The 17,725-nt window shown below is 50.8% G+C and overlaps 1 protein-coding gene across 12 annotated transcripts in view; it reads left to right on the top strand.

Annotated features, from left to right (window-relative positions):
* The first annotated feature begins 5,611 nt into the window (after positions 1-5,611).
* KLC1 (kinesin light chain 1) overlaps positions 5,612-17,725 on the top strand; it is a 65,679-nt gene continuing 53,565 nt past the window's right edge. For all 12 annotated transcript variants that reach the window (XM_032134618.2, XM_032134617.2, XM_032134614.2 and 9 more), the window contains exon 1: positions 5,612-5,915. The gene's annotated coding sequence lies outside the window, so the exon portion shown is untranslated. The remainder of the gene's footprint in view (positions 5,916-17,725) is intronic.

Genomic DNA, 17,725 nt, shown 5'->3' with positions numbered 1-17,725 from the left:
TGTAAATGTATTTTCATAATAAAATGTTGGGAGAAAATCTCCAATATGGAATCTGTTTTCCATGGCAAATCCCTAATCGCAGGTATCACAGCCCCACTGTTTCCCTCTATCAGTGTTCTTCAAACCATTTTGAAATTATCTGGATGACATAAATGTCTTCCCTTCTCCCAGTTTCTGGCATAACCTTTTGGATAACCACATAAAACACATCCAGTCTCCATGCCACATATTGTGGGAAGTCCAGCACTTTCCTCAAGATATCTTGTGATTCCTTGAGAGGCAGTGAAGTGGGGTAAATATTCTCCTGGTCACTTGAAGTACTGGCGCCCTGGCACCTGGCTCAAGTCCAGAGACACAGGTGGGGTTCAGTCGGCACAGGATCAACCCAGTGCACCCAGCCAGGCTGAGTTTGGTTGGTGATGTTTTCCTCCCTGCTGCCATTTGAGCCTCAGTCCTCAGCCGCAGAAATGCTGGTCCCAGGGGACCGCCCAGACGGCTTCTTTCGCTGCTTGGCGCCTCCAGCTGTCTTAAAGCTTAGGCTGGCACTGGCGCAGCCTCCCTCCAGCTGTACCAGGAAACAGGGCACAAATGCTGGGGGTCTGGGTCACCAGGCCATGTGAGGAAAGCAGCTACCACAACGGAGGCTGAGACAGTATCCCAGGTGTGGGGGACAGTGCTGCCGAGCGGTCACGGTGGCCTGCTGGCCCTGGGAGAACCCGGGGCTCTGTTCTCTCAGGGGCCCCTGGGCTTATCCCTGTGGGAGTGGAGTGCGTGTGAAGGACAGAGAGACAGACTGAGGGGTGGCTTCCTGGCAGGGGGTCCACCCCACCTCTTTCCGATCTCCAGCGTGCCTTTCCCTGCAGTTCTGAAGGAAGTGGTCCCTGGAGCGCTGTGCTGAGCGGCCTCAGCTCTTTAAAGAAGAAACACCCTGGCCGGGTGCAGTGGCTCACGCCTGTAATCCCAGCACTTTGGGAGGCCGAGGTGGGTGGATCACGAGGTCAGGAGTTCAAGATCAGCCTGGCCAAGATGGTGAAACTCCGTCTCTATTAAAAATACAAAAATTAGCCAGCCGTGATGGTGGGCGCCTGTAATCCCAGCTACTCCGGAGGCTGAGGCAGGAGAACTGCTTGAACTCTGTGGGGTGGAGGTTGCAGTGAGCCGAGATTGCGCCACTGCACTCCAGACTGGGCAACAGAGTGAGACTCCATTTCAATAAAAAAAAAAGAAAGGAAAAAACACCCTGGAAATCAGAGGAATTCCATTTTTAGAAGTGAAGCCTGAGACCAGAGAGGGTGTGACCTGCGGCTGAGAGCAAGGCAGGCCAGATCCCAGATTAGCCAGGTCCGGATGCCAGGCAGCCCCTCCCTGGCCCAGCACGCCCGTCCGGTGACTCGGTGACTCGACCCTAAGCCTCAGGCTGACAAGGAGGATGAGCAGGCTGCGGGGAGGGGTCAGGGCTGTGTGGAGTCAACCAGCCTGCTCTTCCCATGGCCTGTGCTTCCCCCGCCCCTGCCCCTCCAGCCAGGTCACCCCTCCCAGCCCGAGGATGGGCACCCGAGTACAGCCGCCAGCCAGGGACAGGCTTCAGGCTGCCTCCATCCTGCCCTTCTTCTTCTCTCCCTCTTTCCTCCCCGCCCCATTCCTCCCTCCTTTCTTCAGGCATTCACAGACAGGGCTGCCCACAAGATTGCAGACCCTCAAGAACCAAAGAGAAATTCCTGCCTGCTTGTCTCTTCCAAAAAGCCGTTCGCAAAGACAGACATCTACAAACATCTACAGTAAAAAAATGAACAGTGTAAAAATTAACAACAACTTGTTCCATTCTCCACTTGAGACAAACGGGACTGCATGGTTTGTTCTATGTGGGCACTGCAGTTCCTTCCTGTGGCTCCTCCACCTGCTGCAGCCTTCCCACCTACCACGTGAGTGTCCCTCTCCCTCATCTCCTGGATGAGGAGGGATCCCTCTGGATGCAGGGCTCCCCTCTGCACTTCTTCAGGCCTCTCATCTCAGTTCCTGCTGGCAGTCAGCTCACTTGTCCAGGGCACCTGGTTCTGTTGCCCAGCCTGGCACCTGATACTAGCAGTTCTCAATAAATACTGAGAATGACATGAATACGAAAAATTGTAGGCTTTATGCTTGTCTCTGATGTCCCAGGGGACTGGCAAATGGCAGAAGGTGGGTAGTTCCCCTCTCCTTTTTTTTTTTTTTTTTGAGACAGGGTCTCACTCTGTTGCCCAGGCTGGAGTGCAGTGACACAGTCATAGCTCACTGCAGCCTTGACCTCCTGGGCTCAAGTGATCCTTCCACCTCAGTTCAGCCTTCTGAGTAGCTGAGACTATAAGGGTGCATCACCATGCCTGGCTAATTTTTAAATTTTTTTGTAGAGTCAGGGTCTTACTATGTTGCCCAGGCTGTCCATGCCTTTTAATCCCAGGCAGCACCTTAGGAGCCCAGCCTAGGAGCTGCTAACAGCTCCAAGGACTGCAGGATCTCCTGAGGATCACGGCAGAAGTCAGGGACTTAAGGGGACCCGATGAGTCTGCTCCCCTTGAAAGGGGAGCAAGAGGAGCATCTCTGTGCAAAGGAAGCCTGGAGAAGAAGCAGCCCAGCCCTCCTCTCATGCTTGCTTGAGGGGTGCCCTTGCAGCTGCGTCAGGTGCTGAGCGGGCTGTGGGGACGAGGACACCGGCCCCTCCTGTTCTCTGCTTACAGGCCGAGGAGAAGGCAGCTGTGTCAACTGACCACATAGTACACATTGGGGAAGGGACAGATGGGTAGTCAGAGGAGGCCTTGACCCAGGCAGGTGCTGTCAGAAGAGGCTTCCCCCAGGAAGTGACTATCAGCTGAATCCTGGAGCACTGGGGGGAATGCGGGAGGGAGAACATTCTAGGCAGAGTGAATACTATGTACAGGGGCGTGGCTATGTGAGAGACCAGAGTGAACTCAGGAACAGGTAAGGGTGTTCAGAGCACAGGAGACCAGGAGGTTGGCAGCACCAGGCCCTGGGGGCCTTGTTGACCAACCCAAGGAATTTGAAGTTGCTGCAGAGTGATGCGTGGCAGCACTGGTGGATGAATTGGCCTTTTCTCCTTTCCCCCAACACTCCAGGGTCATTCCTGCCTGAACACTCCTGCCCACAGAGCTCTCCTGGGGCTTTTTTGCTTTTTTTTTTTTTTTTTTTTTGAGACAGAATCTGGCTCTGTTGCCCAGGCTTGAGTGCAGTGGCGTGATCTTGGCTCACTGCAACCTCTGCCTCCCAGGTTCATGCGATTCTCCTGCCTCAGCCTCCCGAGTAGCTGGGACTACAGACGTGCACCACCACTCCCGGCTAATTTGTTGTATTTTAGTAGAGATGTGGTTTCACTGTGTTGCCCAGGCTGGTCTTGAACTCCTGAAGGCAATCCACCTGCCTTGGCCTCCTGAAGTGTTGGGATTACACGCGTGAGCCGCCTCGCCCGGCCTCTCCTGGGGCTTTGAACGCCTGCCTCCTTCCTCTCATTTGGGTCTCAGCTCACCCGCCTGCCTCTGAGTTCACCCCTGACCACCAAGACGCTGCCTGTTCCATCATCTTTGTTCCATCTCTGCCTGCTCCATCATCTCTGCAAGATCCGGTATTTCCTTATGTGTTTATGGCCTACTTCTCCTCACTGGAAAGTAAACTCTTAGAAAGCAGAGATCTTATCTATCTTGTTCACCTATGCATCCTTGGCTGTTATCATGATCATGGGAGAGCAACAAATATTTGTTGAGGAAATAAAAGAACAAGGTAATAAAGCCAGAACAAAGTGGTGGCAGTGGGGATGGATTCAAGAAATACTGAGAGGCCGGGCATGGTGGCTCACACCTGTAATCTCAGCACTTTGGGAGGCCAGCTGGGAGGATCACTTGTGGCCAGGAGTTCGAGATCAGTCTGGGCAACATAGCAAGATCTCCTCTCTGCAAAAAATTTAAAAAAACATTAGCTGGGAGTGGTGGTGCACACCTGTAGTCCCTAGCTACTTGGGAGGCTGAGGCAAGAGGATCTCTTGAGCCCAGGAGTTCAAGGTTACAGTGAGCTATGATTGCCACTGCCCTCCAGTCAGGGTTGACAAAGATACCCTAACTCAAAGAAAGAAAGAAAGATTGAAGAAGTAGAATCTTTTTCACCTGTTGTAGTAGGGCATAAGGGAGCGGTGCAGGCATCCCGGGTTTCTGGCTAGGGTTGTGGGTAAGCAGAGGGGACAGTTACTGGGCCCAACGGCACAGAAAGAATGAGCACTCGATGCTTGGCGGTGCCCAGCCTAGTGGCTGAGCTTAGTGACATCCAAGCTGCAGTCTGGCTGAAATCATTAACCTGAAAGTGGTATGGAGAAGGTTTGTTTGACCCTGACTCGGTGCCTCTCCCCGGGCCAACCCTAACGTGTTACCTAGGAGCGCCCCCTTTGTAGCCCACCTTTGTCTTTATAAATGAGATAAAAGTAACCAGACCTCCCTGGAAAAACCGAGGAGCACCTGCTTCTCTGGTGACTGCGGGGCGTAACTGCAGGGTTCACACAGGGCTGCTGGTGCTGGGTAATAACATCGGAAAGAACAGCAGTTCACAAGATGGGGCGGGGGGACTGGCCCAGGAACCCCTCCAAGTTAAATGATGCCTCCGGTCCCCGCACTTCGGACGTCTGCAGGCACTGGGAAGGTTTTTCCCAAGCCGCTGGCAGCAGCGAGCGGAGCCTCGCCCACTGAATCAGCATGCCCTCCCGGCTGGCTGCTGAGTCAGGCCTGCGGAGCCGGCGAAGCCGCGGGACTTGACCCAGGCGCGCTCCGCTGCCCTTCAGGCCGGGCTGGAGGTCGAGGCCCTGCAGCCAGGGAGATGCGCCGGTGGCCGCGTGGGGACAGAGGGTGGGTGTCTCCCACCCTCACAGCCTACACCCCGCCCCTTCCCCTTTGCCCGTCTGAGGCGCAGTTTGTGTCGAGGGGGAGCGCCTGGAAAGTTTCCTCGTATAGATACGAGGGTCCAAAAGCCCCGAGGAGAGGAAATAATGAGAAGGGGAGGGCGCAGGGTTAGGGGTCAGGGTCTCGACCAAAGGCTGTCGGTTTTCCTGGAGAAGGGAGAAAGGCCTGGCCGGGATCCTGTGATTCCGGGGCCTCCCGAAGGCCTCCTAGCGGGGTTTTGGGGGGACCGAAGTGAGCGCATGAAGCTCGCGGGCCTGGGAGTGGAGCGGGGCGGGAGCCTAGTGGTGGCGGCTGCGGCCGGGCCTGCACCTTTCCCGGCCGCATTCCGGTAGGGCCTACAGCCCGGCTGGAAGGGAAGCTGCCGAAGCGCTCGGTCATCGTGGCTGCGGCGTCGGAGAGGTCAGGGCCTGGCCGCCCACCCCGCGAGCCGCGCCCTGCCCCGAGCGCCCCGCCCCCGTCCGCGTTGCAGCCGGGAGGCCCGCTGAGTCCTGCACCGTCACCCTCCTCCCTGTGACCGCCCACCTGATACCCAAACAACTTTCTCGTCCCTCCAGTCCCCAGCTCGCCGAGCGCTTGCGGGGAGCCACCCAGCCTCAGTTTCCCCAGCCCCAGGCGGCGCGAGGGGCGATGACGTTATGCCGGCGCGCGGCATTGTGGGGCGGGGCGAGGCGGGGCGCCGGGGGAGCAACACTGAGACGCCATTTTCGGCGGCGGGAGCGGCGCAGGCGGCCGAGCGGGACTGGCTGGGTCGGCTGGGCTGCTGCTGCGAGGAGCCGCGGGGCTGTGCTCGGCGGCCAAGGGGACAGCGCGTGGGCGGCCGAGGATGCTGCGGGGCGGCCGCGCCGGCGCCCCTCGCTGGTGACTGCTGCGCCGCGCCTCAAACAGCCGAGGCGGGCTCGGCGCGCAGTCGCTGCTCCGCGCGCGCGCCCGGCGGCGCTCCAGGTGCTGACAGCGCGAGAGAGCGCGGCCCTCAGGAGCAAGACGGTGAGTCCCCGGCGTGCGCCCCGGACCGCAGCCCCCTCCTCGTCCTCCGCCCCATCCCGGTCCCGCTCCTCTTCGGACCCGCCCCAGCCGCAACTCTGTCCCCATCCAGGTCCCCTTCCCGGTTTGGGTCCCGGCCCCTCTCGGTTCCCACCCCGGTACCCGCCCTAGTTCACCACCCCGGCTGGTCCGCGACTCCTTCCAGGTTCAGGTCGGGTTCTTGTCCCCGGCCCCTTTGCCAGCCCCGGCTCCCGGCGCCGCGCGTCCTCCCCATCCGCGTCCCACTGCAGGTTCTGGTCCCCGGCCCTGCCCAGGGCCCCGCCCTGGCCCCGCATCCCCGGCTTGGCCCTGCTGCGGGCGGCGGCGGCCGTTCCCAGGGACAGCTGTGGGCCCTGGGAGCCCGCGACAGGGGAGGTGGCCGGCCCCGGGATCGCGGCGGGCGGGGAGGCCGGAGGCCCGGCGGGGCTGGCTTTGTCCGATTCCTCCTCTTTCTTCCACCCCCGCCTCTCCCGGCACCGCCCTGAGCGGACGCGACTGTCATCCTCGCGGGCGGCGGGGGGCCGGGTCCCTCCCGAGAGCTGGCTCCGCTTTGCCTCCTTGGCGACCCCCTTTTTTCAGTAACCAGATGCGAAACGTTTCAGGCTACCCTGTTCACCTAGGCTGGCGTTGCTCCAACGAAACTTGAAGCAGCCCCCGTCCTGGAATGCTTTTCCCATGTAAAATTGGGTGCACCCTTTTCCTTAAGAAAATTAAAATAAAGCGTTAAAATAGTGAAATTAATGCCTGATGGAGTGGATGGTTTTATAACTTAACATTTGTAGGTCATTTCTAGGTATATTTGTATTAGAATTGTTGCTGCTTGTTACTGTTTTATTATTTAAATGAATTAAGAATTTACATATTAAGCGTTTGAAAAGGTATACTTACAAAAATGATGTTTTTTAAAAATGTGAGAACAAAAAATTTGAGATACACTATTTCAGGTGTTCTGTAAAAGCGCAATTAGAGCTTTGATTCTTTGCATTAGTTAAATTCCAAGGCCTTTTCTTTTGGTACGGCATGACTAAGCCATTGATCAGAATCAGCTCGGAATACATTGCACTAGTTTAGTGAAAAACACTTTAGAAAACTGGAAGGACCTCCTTAAGTTATATTACAGACATGGCCTTGCTTCTTTCAGGGATTGTCAGCAAGCCTGCTATGGTGAGAAATTTGACCTATTGCTCTGTTTCCTAAATATTTGTAGGAATACAATGATACTAAGTATGAAGTATATTTCAACTTGTATGGAATTCTGTGTGGGAGGGTAGGCACTCTAAAGAGCCAATGTCTCTCCAAGTCATCAAAGAATGCAACATCATGTTGCAGTTGAGCCTGGCAGCCCTGTCTGGCACTGAGTACTGTGGAGGACCCAGGTGGTAATCTCTAACCCTATTGCAGCCTTGGCGCACCTCATCTTGCCTAGCATTGTCTTAGAAAAGCATCCAGACGTGCACAGGACTCTGGACAGCGTTTATCTCCAGCAAGGGGGGAGGGAATGACACTGGGGAGAGGCACACAGTATCTTAAATATTTCATAGCAAATAACTGCAGTCGTTTAAATGTATACATTTTTTTTTTTTTGAGATGGAGTCTCGCTGTGTCGCCCTGGCTGGAGTGCAGTAGCGCTATGTCGGCTCACTGCAAGCTCCGTCTGCCGGGTTCATGCCATTCTCCTGCCTCAGCCTCCTGAGTAGCTGGGACCACAGGCGCCCGCCACCACGCCCGGTTAATTTTTTGTATTTTTAGTAGAGATGGGGTTTCAACATCTTAGCCAGGATGGTCTCGATCTCCTGACCTCGTGATCCGCCTGCCTCGGCCTCCCAAACTGCTGGGATTACAGGCGTGAGCCACCGCGCCTGGCCCAAATTTATACATTTTTAAAATTTATACATTCTTAGGCATGTTTCTCAATGTTGGAAAAAAGTCAATGTGTAACTTTCTGTATAGGGCCATAAACTGTCTTAAAACATACTTGTATAAAAAGAAACCTAGAACAGAAAAATCAAAAGTTGAGTGAAATGTATGATTAGTATCACCTGAAAACATTCTTTTTAGATAAGTGGAATGTTAGAAACCAGTATTTTATTTTTATTTATTTTGAGATGAGTCTCACTGTGTGGCTCAGGCTAGAGTGCAGTGGTGTGATCTCGGCTCACTGCAACCTCTGCTTCCCAGGTTCCAGTGATTCTCCTGCCTCAGCCTCCCTAGTAGCTGGGATTACAGGTGCCCACTACCACACCAGGCTGATTTTTTGTATTTTTAGTAGAGATGGGGTTTCACCATGTTGGCCAGGCTGGTCTCGAACTCCTGACCTCAGGTGATCCGCCCGCCTCAGCCTCCCAAAGTGCTAGGATTACAGGTGTGCGCCATTGCGCCTGGGCTGAAACCAGTATTTTATGTAGCAAAGAAATGATCAGTAATATACTCAAACGAGAGTATTTGAGAAGATTTAAGTGTCAAATTTCAGGACATAGAATAAAAATGACAAAGCACGTTAAGATTGCAAATACTGGTCCTTTTTTTTTTTTTAGACGGAGTCTTGCTCTGTCACCCAGGCTGGAGGGCAGTGGCGCAATCTCCGCTCACCGCAAGCTCCACCTCCTAGGTTCACGCCATTCTCCTGCCTCAGCCTCCTGAGTAGCTGGGACTACAGGCGCCTGCCACCACGGCCGGCTAATTTTTTGTATTTTTAGTAGAGACGGGGTTTCACTGTGTTAGCCAGGATGGTCTCGATCTCCTGACCTCATGATCCGCCCGCCTCGGCCTCCCAAAGTGCTAGGATTACAGGCGTGAGCCACCGTGCCCGGCCTTACAAATACTGGTCTTAAATGTCTGTTGGGAACCAACTGAATGGCAGGTACTGTGCTGAGTAGTCAGTGATACGTTGATAAAAGAGCCACTGTTGGCCGGGCGTGGTCACGCCTGTAATCCTAGCTCTTTGGGGAGCTGAGGCTGCGGATCACCCCTAGCTCTTTGGGAGGCCGAGACGGGTGGATCACCTGAGATCAGGAGTTGAAGACCAGCCTGGCCAACATGGTGAAACCCCATCCCTACTAAAATTACAAAAAATTAGCCAGGTATGGTGGTACACACCTGTAATCCCAGCTACTTGTGAGGCTGAGGAAGGAGAATCGCTTGAACCGGGAAGTGGAGGTTGTAGTGAGCGGAGATCACGTCACTGCACTCCAGCCAGACTCCATCTCAAAACAAACAAAAAGAGCCGCTGTCAGCCGTGCAGTGGCTCACTCCTGTAATCCCAGCACTTTGGGAGGCCAAGATGGACCGATCACCTGAGGTCAGGAGTTTGAGACCCGCCTGGCCAACATGGTGAAACCCTGTCTCTACTAAAATTACAAAAAAAAAAACCCAAAAAACCGGATGTGGTGGCGGGTGCCTCTAATCCCAGCTACTCAGAAGGCTGAGGCTGGAGAATCGCTTGAACCGGGGAGGCAGAGGTTGCAGTGAGCCGAGATCACGCCGATGCACTCCAGCCTGAGCAATGAGTGAAACTCCGCCTCAAAATAAAACCAAAAAACAAAAAACCTCTGTCCTCTAGGAGCTCACAGGCTGGCAATGGACAGATACCACAGACCAGGTTAAAGGCTGTGGAGTGCACTGAGGAGGCGATTCTTCACAAAAGAAAAGTACAAATCAGCCAGTGTCAGGGGGTCAGGGGTGGGGTTGGGATTGGGGTTCCTGTTTGGAGGAAATAAATCCTGAGGTTGTGCTGCTATAAAGGGGCGTGTTGGGAAGGGGACATGGGAGTGAGAGTGGAAAGACGAGGTTAGGAAAGGCCTTGAATAACTTCTTAGAAGTCTACTTTCATTCTGAGGTTTACAAGGGAGGGTTGGAAGATTTTTTTTTTTTTTTTTTTTTTTGAGATGGAGTCTCGCTCTGTCACCCAGGCTGGAATGCAGTGGCGTGGCCTCTGCTCACTGCAGCCTCCACCTCCCAGGTTCAAGTGATTCTCCTTCCTCAGCCTCCCGAGTAGCTGGGACTACAGGTGCGTGCTACCACACCCAGCTAATTTTTTGTATTTTTAGTAGAGTCGGGGTTTCACCATGTTAGCCAGGATGGTCTCCATCTCCTGACCTCGTGATCCGCCCGCCTTGGCCTCCCAAAGTGCTGGGATTACAGGTGTGAGCCACCAGGCCTGGCCGGAGGGTTGGAAGATTCTAAGGAGCCAGGTGCCACTTTAGAAAGAGCATAGGCAGTGGTGGGGCAGGTGCTATGAACTGGGATGAGATTAATTAGGAAGCCATTAACCCCAACTCAGCAAGCCTCAGGATTAGGGCAGTGACAGAAGGAACAGAGAAGCTAGATGGGGGTGGAGGCTGGGCTGTAAGGGTTATAGTGGACCTGATTTGGGGCTGATTGGGGTAAATGAGGAGCTGCAAGGAGGACTCCCCAGAATGATCCTGTGAAAACCTGAGTCATTCCTCTGTTAAAGCTTTTGTCAGTGTTCTCTGAGCACCCCACCCTGTCTCTTTTCATCTTTCTGCTCTGGCCCTACTCAAGCACTTCCAGGTGCATCTGGAGTTCTGAACCAAACCCACTCTTATAGTGATTAGCATTTCCTCACTTCCCCACATACTTTTTAGCCTCTGCCCTGATTTTTCTCCTTAGCACACCTCACTATCTTAAATGCTGTATTATTATTATTATTATTATTATTTTATTACTTTTTGAGATGGAGTCTCGCTCTGTCACCCAGGATGGAGTGCAGGGGCATGATCTCAGCTCACTGCATCCTCTGCCTCCCGGGTTCAAGCCATTCTCCTGCCTCAACCTCCCAAGTAGTTGGGACTACAGGCATGTGCCCACGCCCAGCTACTTTTTGTATTTGTAGTAGAGACAGGATTTCACCATGTTGGCCAGGCTGGTCTCGAACTCCTGACCTTAAGTGATCCACCTACCTCAGCCTCCCAAAGTGCTGGGATTACAGGCCTGAGCCACCGTGCCCGGCCAATACTGTATTATTTTAATCATTTTTAAATTTTTATTGTTTGTCTCCACTTACGTTCATAACCTCCACAAGGGCGGGGAGTTTTGTCTCTTGTATTCAGTGTCAGTGCTTGGCACGTAATAGGAACTTAGTAAATGTGTGTTGAAGGAATGCATCTAGAATGACTTCCTCATCTCTAACTTGGGTGACTCACTGGCTGGTGTCACTCATCCAAGGAGGGAAAATGGGAGAAGGATGAGATTACAAGTTTGTTTTTGGGTATGTTAAATCTGAAGTGCTTGTGGGGCAGCCAAGTGGACTAGTGGGCAGTTAGAGATACATCTTTGGAGCTCAAGACAGAGGCTGAGGCTGGAGGTAAAGATTCCAGAGACTGCATCATATCGTTGAGCCAGTCAGGTGTGATGTCCATCTGGTAGAGATGGTGAGTGGGTCTAAGAGGAGAGGGCCCTGGGAAACCAAGAGAAGAGGAGGGAGATCAGTATCAAATTGGCCAAGAAGTCAGTGATGGGTTGGACTGAGAAGTCTCTATGGATTTTGCTTCTAGGAGGTTACTAATGACCTTTAACTTTTTTTTTTTTTTTTTAAATATAGTTTATATAGAGACAGGGGTCTCGCTGTGTTTCCCAGGCTGGTCTCGAATTCCTGGGCTCAAGCCATCCACCTCCCAAAGTGTCGGGATTACAGGTGTGAGCCACCGCACCCGGCCTGTTGCCTGTTTGCTGAGAATATTACCTCTTCAGGATGGAGGCTATTTCGAGATACCTTCATTCGTTCTCCCAAGGCATCCTTTGTGGCATGTACTCTGTAGCCTCCTAGTTAGTATACTCATGGATCAGAAATGAATTAGGATTTTTTTTAGTTTTAACTAATTTTTGGAGGCAGATGAAAGCAGTTTGCATCTATGCTTTTTGAATTTGAAAAGTGTATCTGAACTTAAAGCAACGGATATGGAGCAAACATGTTAAGCTGAGTTACGTGCATACGTGAACTAAGTTACTTCCTTGGTTCTAAAATATCTCAATTACCTTCATTTAAACCATGGATTGTTCCCTGACTTCAGTTGCATAACATAAATTTATGTTCAGGCTTCTCTGAAGTTCACTGTACTGCTGCTAAAACTGATCAGAGTGATGTTTGCACTGTTCCAGAGAAAATAGGTACTGTAAACCCTGGGGATGTCATATGTGTCTGTAGTTTCAGTTACTCCGAAGGCTGAGGTGGGAGAATCACTTGAGCCCAGGAGTGCAAACTAGCCTGGGCAATATAGTGAGACCTTGTTTCTTAAAAAAATAGAAGGCTGCACTTGGTGGCTAATGTCTGTAATCCCAGCACTTTGGGAGGCTGAGGAGGGCAGATCACCTGAGGTCAGGAGTTTGAGATCAGCCTGCCCAAAATGGGTGAAACCTTGTTTCTACTAAAAATACAAAATTAGCTGCGTGTGGTAGCATGCTTCTGTAGTCCCAGCTATTTGGGAGGCTGAGGTAGGAGAATCACTTGAACCCGGGAGGCAGAGGTTGCAGTGAGCCAGATCGTGCCACTGCACTCCGGCCTGGGCGACAGAGTGAGACTCCCATCTCAAAAAAAAAAAAAAAAAAAAAATGTAAAATAGGTACTGTTACTGAGATTCTACTGTTGAGGAATTTGAGGGTGAGAGAGGGGACGTTTCTGAAACCAAAGTTACACAGCTGTGAAGTCAGGATTCTAACTCTGTTTTTTTGCTTCGCAGTATAAGCTTCGAATCACCTTGCAGTACTAAAAGCTGCAGCTTCAGGTGAATCATGATAATGCTGTTTAATCCTATCATTACTTTTCCTTGGGAAAACCTTGCACCACTTCAATTTTTTTCAAAGATGTACCATTTCAGCCATTTAAGAGTTCACAATTCAGTAGTGATAGGCACATCGTTGTTCCACATTTCTGGAACTCTTTCATCTGGCAGCACTGAGACTGTAGCCCCCAAATACCGATATCTCCTTCTCCCTCGCCCTCCCCCGGTAACCATCTTTTCTACTTTGGTTCTATGATTTTGAACTACTTTCAATACTTTATTTTTTATTTTTTTTTGAGATGGAGTTTCACTCTTGTTGCCCAGGCTGGAGTGCAGTGGCACGATCTCGGCTCACTACAACCTCTGCCTCCTGGGTTCAAGCACTTCTCCTGCTTTAACCTCCTGAGTATCTGGGATTACAGGCATGGGCCACCACGCTGGGCTAATTTTGTATTTTTAGTAGAGATGGATTTCTCCATGTTGGTCAGGCTGGTCTCGAACTCCTGACCTCAGGTGATCACCCCCCCGCCCCCATTGGCCTCCCAAAGTGCTGGGAGTGAGCCACCGTGCCCGGCCTTGCCTGTCTTTTTTCATCTGAGCCATTCTAGTGGATGTATAGTGACATCTTGTTAGTTTGAGTGTGCATTTCCCTGATGACTCATAATGGTGAGTGCTTACGTGCTTGTTGGTCTTTTGTATACCTGGATTTGTAAAGTGTCTGTTCAAGATTTTTGCCCATTTAAAAAGTTGGATTGTTTGTATTTTTAAGTTCGTTACATATTTATTTATTTATTTATTTATTTTTGAGACGGAGTCTCCTCTGTTGCCCAGGCTTGAGTGCAGTGGCGCGATCTCGGCTCACTGCAAGCTCCATCTCCCGGGTTCACGCCATTCCCCTACCTCAGCCTCTGGAGTAGCTGGGACTACAGGCGCCTGCCACCGCGCCCACCTAATTTTTTTTTTTTTTTTGTATTTTTAGTAGATACGGGTTTCACCATGTTAGCCAGGATGGTCTCGATCTCCTGACCTCGTGATCCACCCAGCTTGGCCTCCCAAAGTGCTGGGATTACAGGCGTGAGCCACCACGCCCAGCAGTTCCTTACATATTTTGTTTTTTTTGAGATGGAGTCTTGCTCTTGCTCTGTTTCCCAGGCTGACATATTTTTTATACAAGCCATTTGCCAGATATATATGTGTTGCAAATATTTTTTCCTAATCTATGGCTTAACTTTATTTTTTGGTAGTGCCTTTTAATAAATCAATACTTTTAATTTTTCTTAACCATGCTCTGGCAAGTTTTATTAAAGAAATTTTCGGCTGGGCACGGTGGCTCACACCTGTAATCTCAGCACTTTGGGAGGCCAAGGCGGGTGGATCACGAGGTCAGGAGTTTGAGACCACCCTGGCCAATATGGTGAAACCCCATCTCTACTAAAATTACAAAAATTCGCTGGGCGTGGTGGTGCGCGCCTGTAGTCCCAGCTACTTGGGAGGCTGAGGCAGAAGAATCGCTTGATCCCGGGAGGCAGAGGTTGCAGTGAGCTGAGATTGCGCCACTGTACTCCAACCTGGGCAACAGAGTGAGACTCTGTTTCAAAAAAAAAAAGAAGTTTTCGCAGGGTTTATTTTTATCTTTTATTTTTTTGTTGCCTGAGCTGGAGTGCAATGGCACGATCTCGGCTCACTGCAACCTCTGCCTCCTGGGTTCAAGTGATTCTCCTGCCTCAGCCACCTAAGTAGCTGGGATTATAGGTGTGCACCACCACCCTTGGCTACTTTTTTGTATTTTTAGTAGAGATGAGGTTTCATCATGTTGGCTGGGCTGGTCTCGAACTCCTGACCTCAGGTAATCTGCCCACCTTGGCCTCCCATAGTGCTGGGATTACAGGTGTGAGCCGCCACGCCCGGCCGCAGGGTTTACTTTTTACCAGTCAGTTCTGTCATGCTTCTAGTGGTATCAGAATCACCTGGATCAGTGCTAGCCAGTGTGCCTACTCTGTAGTAGTATCCACATGCCCTGCCCAGTTCAATATTATTGCCACTGTAGTGATGGACACCAATTTTGGCCAACATTGCACAGTAATTTATTTCAGATTTCCTCAAAGCTGGGCAGTTGTTGGCGAGGATGACCAATTTCCCTTTGCCTTGTCTGATCATCTTCTGAGTCTGCTTGTACCTCAGCATGAACTTTGCACTTTTCTTTTTTTTTTTGAGATGGAATCCTGCTCTGTCGCCCAGGCTGGAGTGCTGTGGTGCGACCTCAGCTCACTGCAACTTCCACTTCACAGGTTCAAGCGATTCTCCTGCCTCAGCCTCTCAAGTAGCTGGGATTACAGACGCACCACCACGCCCCACTAATTTTTTTGTATTTTTAGTAGAGACGGAGTTTCACTGTTTTGTCCAGGTTGGTCTTGAACTCCTGACCTCAGGTGATCTGCCCACCTTGGCCTCCCAAAGTGCTGGGATTACAAGCGTGAGCCACCGTGCCCAGCCTGAATTAATTAATTAATTTATTTATTTATTTTGAGACGGAGTCTCGCTCTGTTGCCCAGGCTGGAGTGCAGTGGCACGATCTCGGCTCACTGCAAGCTCCGCCTCCCGGCTTCACGCCATTCTCCTGCCTCAGCCTCCCGAGTAGTTGGGACTATAGGCGCCCACCACCACGCCCGGCTAATTTTTTTGTATTTTTAGTGGAGACGGGGTTTCATCGTGTTAGCCAGGATGGTCTTGATCTCCTGACATAGTGATCCACCAGCCTCGGCCTCCCAAAGTGCTGGGATTACGGGCGTGAGCCACCACGCCCGGCCTGGTGTTATACTCTTATAGGACCACTGTCAAATATGAGGTCCCTCATTGACCAAAATGTCATTATACTGCACATGACTGTATTGTACAGAATTGTCTATTCTAAATTTGTTCGTTTGCGTCACATCTATCGGGAGTTAGTTAAAATTCCCAAGGCCTTCTCTTTTAGTCATTAGTGTGATAGAGTAAGTAAAGTATCACTCCTGTCATAAAGGACAAATTAAAAGGACAGTTTTAGTGTGTAATAACTATTTTCTGAGACAGTCTTGCTTGGTCTGTCACCTAGGCTGGAGTGCAGTGGCATGATCATAGCTCACGCAGCCTTGAACTCCTGGGCTCAAGCCATCCTCCCACTTCAGCCTCCCAAGTAGTTGGGAGTACAGGCACATACTACCATGCCCATCTAATTTTTAATTAAAATATATGTATGCATATATATGTGTATATATACATATTTCAGACAAGGTCTCTGTCACCCAGGCTGAAGTGCAGTGGCACAGTCATGGCTCACTGCAGCCGTGAACTGCAGACATGCATCTTTATGCCTAGCTAATTTTTTTCTTTCTTTTTTGAAGAGATGGGACCCGTCTATGTTGCCCAGTCTGGTCTTGAACTCCTGGGCTCAAACGATCTTTCTGCTTCAGCCTCCCAAGTAGCTGGGACTACAAGCATGTGCCACCATGCCTAGCTAATTTTTTTTGTTTTTTTGTAGAGATGGGGTCTTGCTGTCGTGCCTAGGCTGGTCTTGAATTCCTGGGTTCAAGGGATCCTCCCACCTCGTCCTCCCAAAGTGCTGGGGTTACACACATCAGCCACAGTGTGCAGCATAAGAACTATTTCTGTTTTTCATATTACCTCTGCTTGGATTACTTTAGAGGTAAAGCAACTGAATATGCAAATTCGTATTTATGTCTGGTGTTCTGTCAGAGCTGAGTGATAGAACGTTCCTTGTAGTCTGTATATTAGGTTTTACTGCATGCCATCTCTTTTCAGTTACACAGGTACAAATCCTTACCTGTCAAGTAGGATGTGGAATAATACAAACATGCTACAGTTACCTTGTCTATCCGAACTGTTAAGCCTTCTTTCAAGTTTGAGCATGGGTTTTTTAATTACTTTCTTTATCCAGAAATTTTTTTTTTTTTTTTTTTGAGATGGAGTCTTGCTCTGTTGCCCAGGCTGGAGTGCAGTGGTGGGATCTCGGCTCACTGCAACCTCCACTTTCCAGGTTCAAGCGATTCTCCTGCCTCAGCCTCCTGAGTAGCTGAGACTACAGGTGTGTGCCACCACACCGGCTAATTTTTGTATTTTTTTTTTACTAGAGATGGGGTTTCGCCATGTTGACCAGGCTGGTCTTGAACTCCTGACCTCAAGTAATCTGCCTGCCTGGGCCTCCCAAAGTGGTGGGATTACAGGGAGAGCCACCGTGCCTTACCCAGAAACTTTTTTGTTATTGTTTCTTATATTTCCAAAAGGCAAGTAAGCCTTTTGAAAGGATAGCATGGCTGGGCATGGTGGCTCACGCCTGTAATCCCAACACTTTGGGAAGCCAAGGTGGGCGGATCCCAAGGTCAAGAGATCAAGACCATCTTGGCATACGTGGTGAAACCCCATCTCTACCAAAAATACAAAAATTAGCTGAGCATGGTGGTGTGTGCCTGTAGTTCTAGCTACTTTGGAGGGTGAGGCAGGAGAATTGCTTGAACCTGGGAGGCGGAGGTTGCAGTGAGCCGAGATCGTGCCACTGCACTCCAGCCTGGCGACGGAGCAAGACTCCATCTCAAAAAAAAAAAAAAAAGAATAGCATTTCCTAATTTCTGTTCCAATGGGTAGTTTGTAAAAGACCATGTCTATTTGTATTGGATTTTTTTTTTCTTTTGAGACAGAGTCTCGCTCTTTTGGCAGGCTGGAGTGCAGTGGCGCGATCTTGGCTCACTGCAACCTCTGCCTCCCGGATTCAAGCAATTCTTCTGCCTCAGGCTCCCAAGTAGCTGGGACTACAGGTGCGCGCCACCACGCCCGGCTAATTTTTGTGTTTTTATTAGAGACGGGGTTTCACCATGTTGGCCAGGATGGTCTCAATCTCTTGACCTCGTGATCTGCCTGCCTTGGCCTCCCAAAGTGCTGGGATTACAGGCGTGAGCCACCGCCCCTGGCCTGTATTGTTTTTCAAATGACATTTAAAAAAGAGTAAAAAGTTTTATTTCTAGGTTACAAAATGCTACAGACAGG

Source organism: Hylobates moloch, unplaced genomic scaffold (genome assembly GCF_009828535.3).
Source record: "Hylobates moloch isolate HMO894 unplaced genomic scaffold, HMol_V3 SCAFFOLD_16, whole genome shotgun sequence".
NCBI lineage: Eukaryota > Metazoa > Chordata > Mammalia > Primates > Hylobatidae > Hylobates > Hylobates moloch.
Note: the sequence above shows the minus strand (reverse complement) of the source record. Positions and strands in the feature narration are given on the sequence as shown.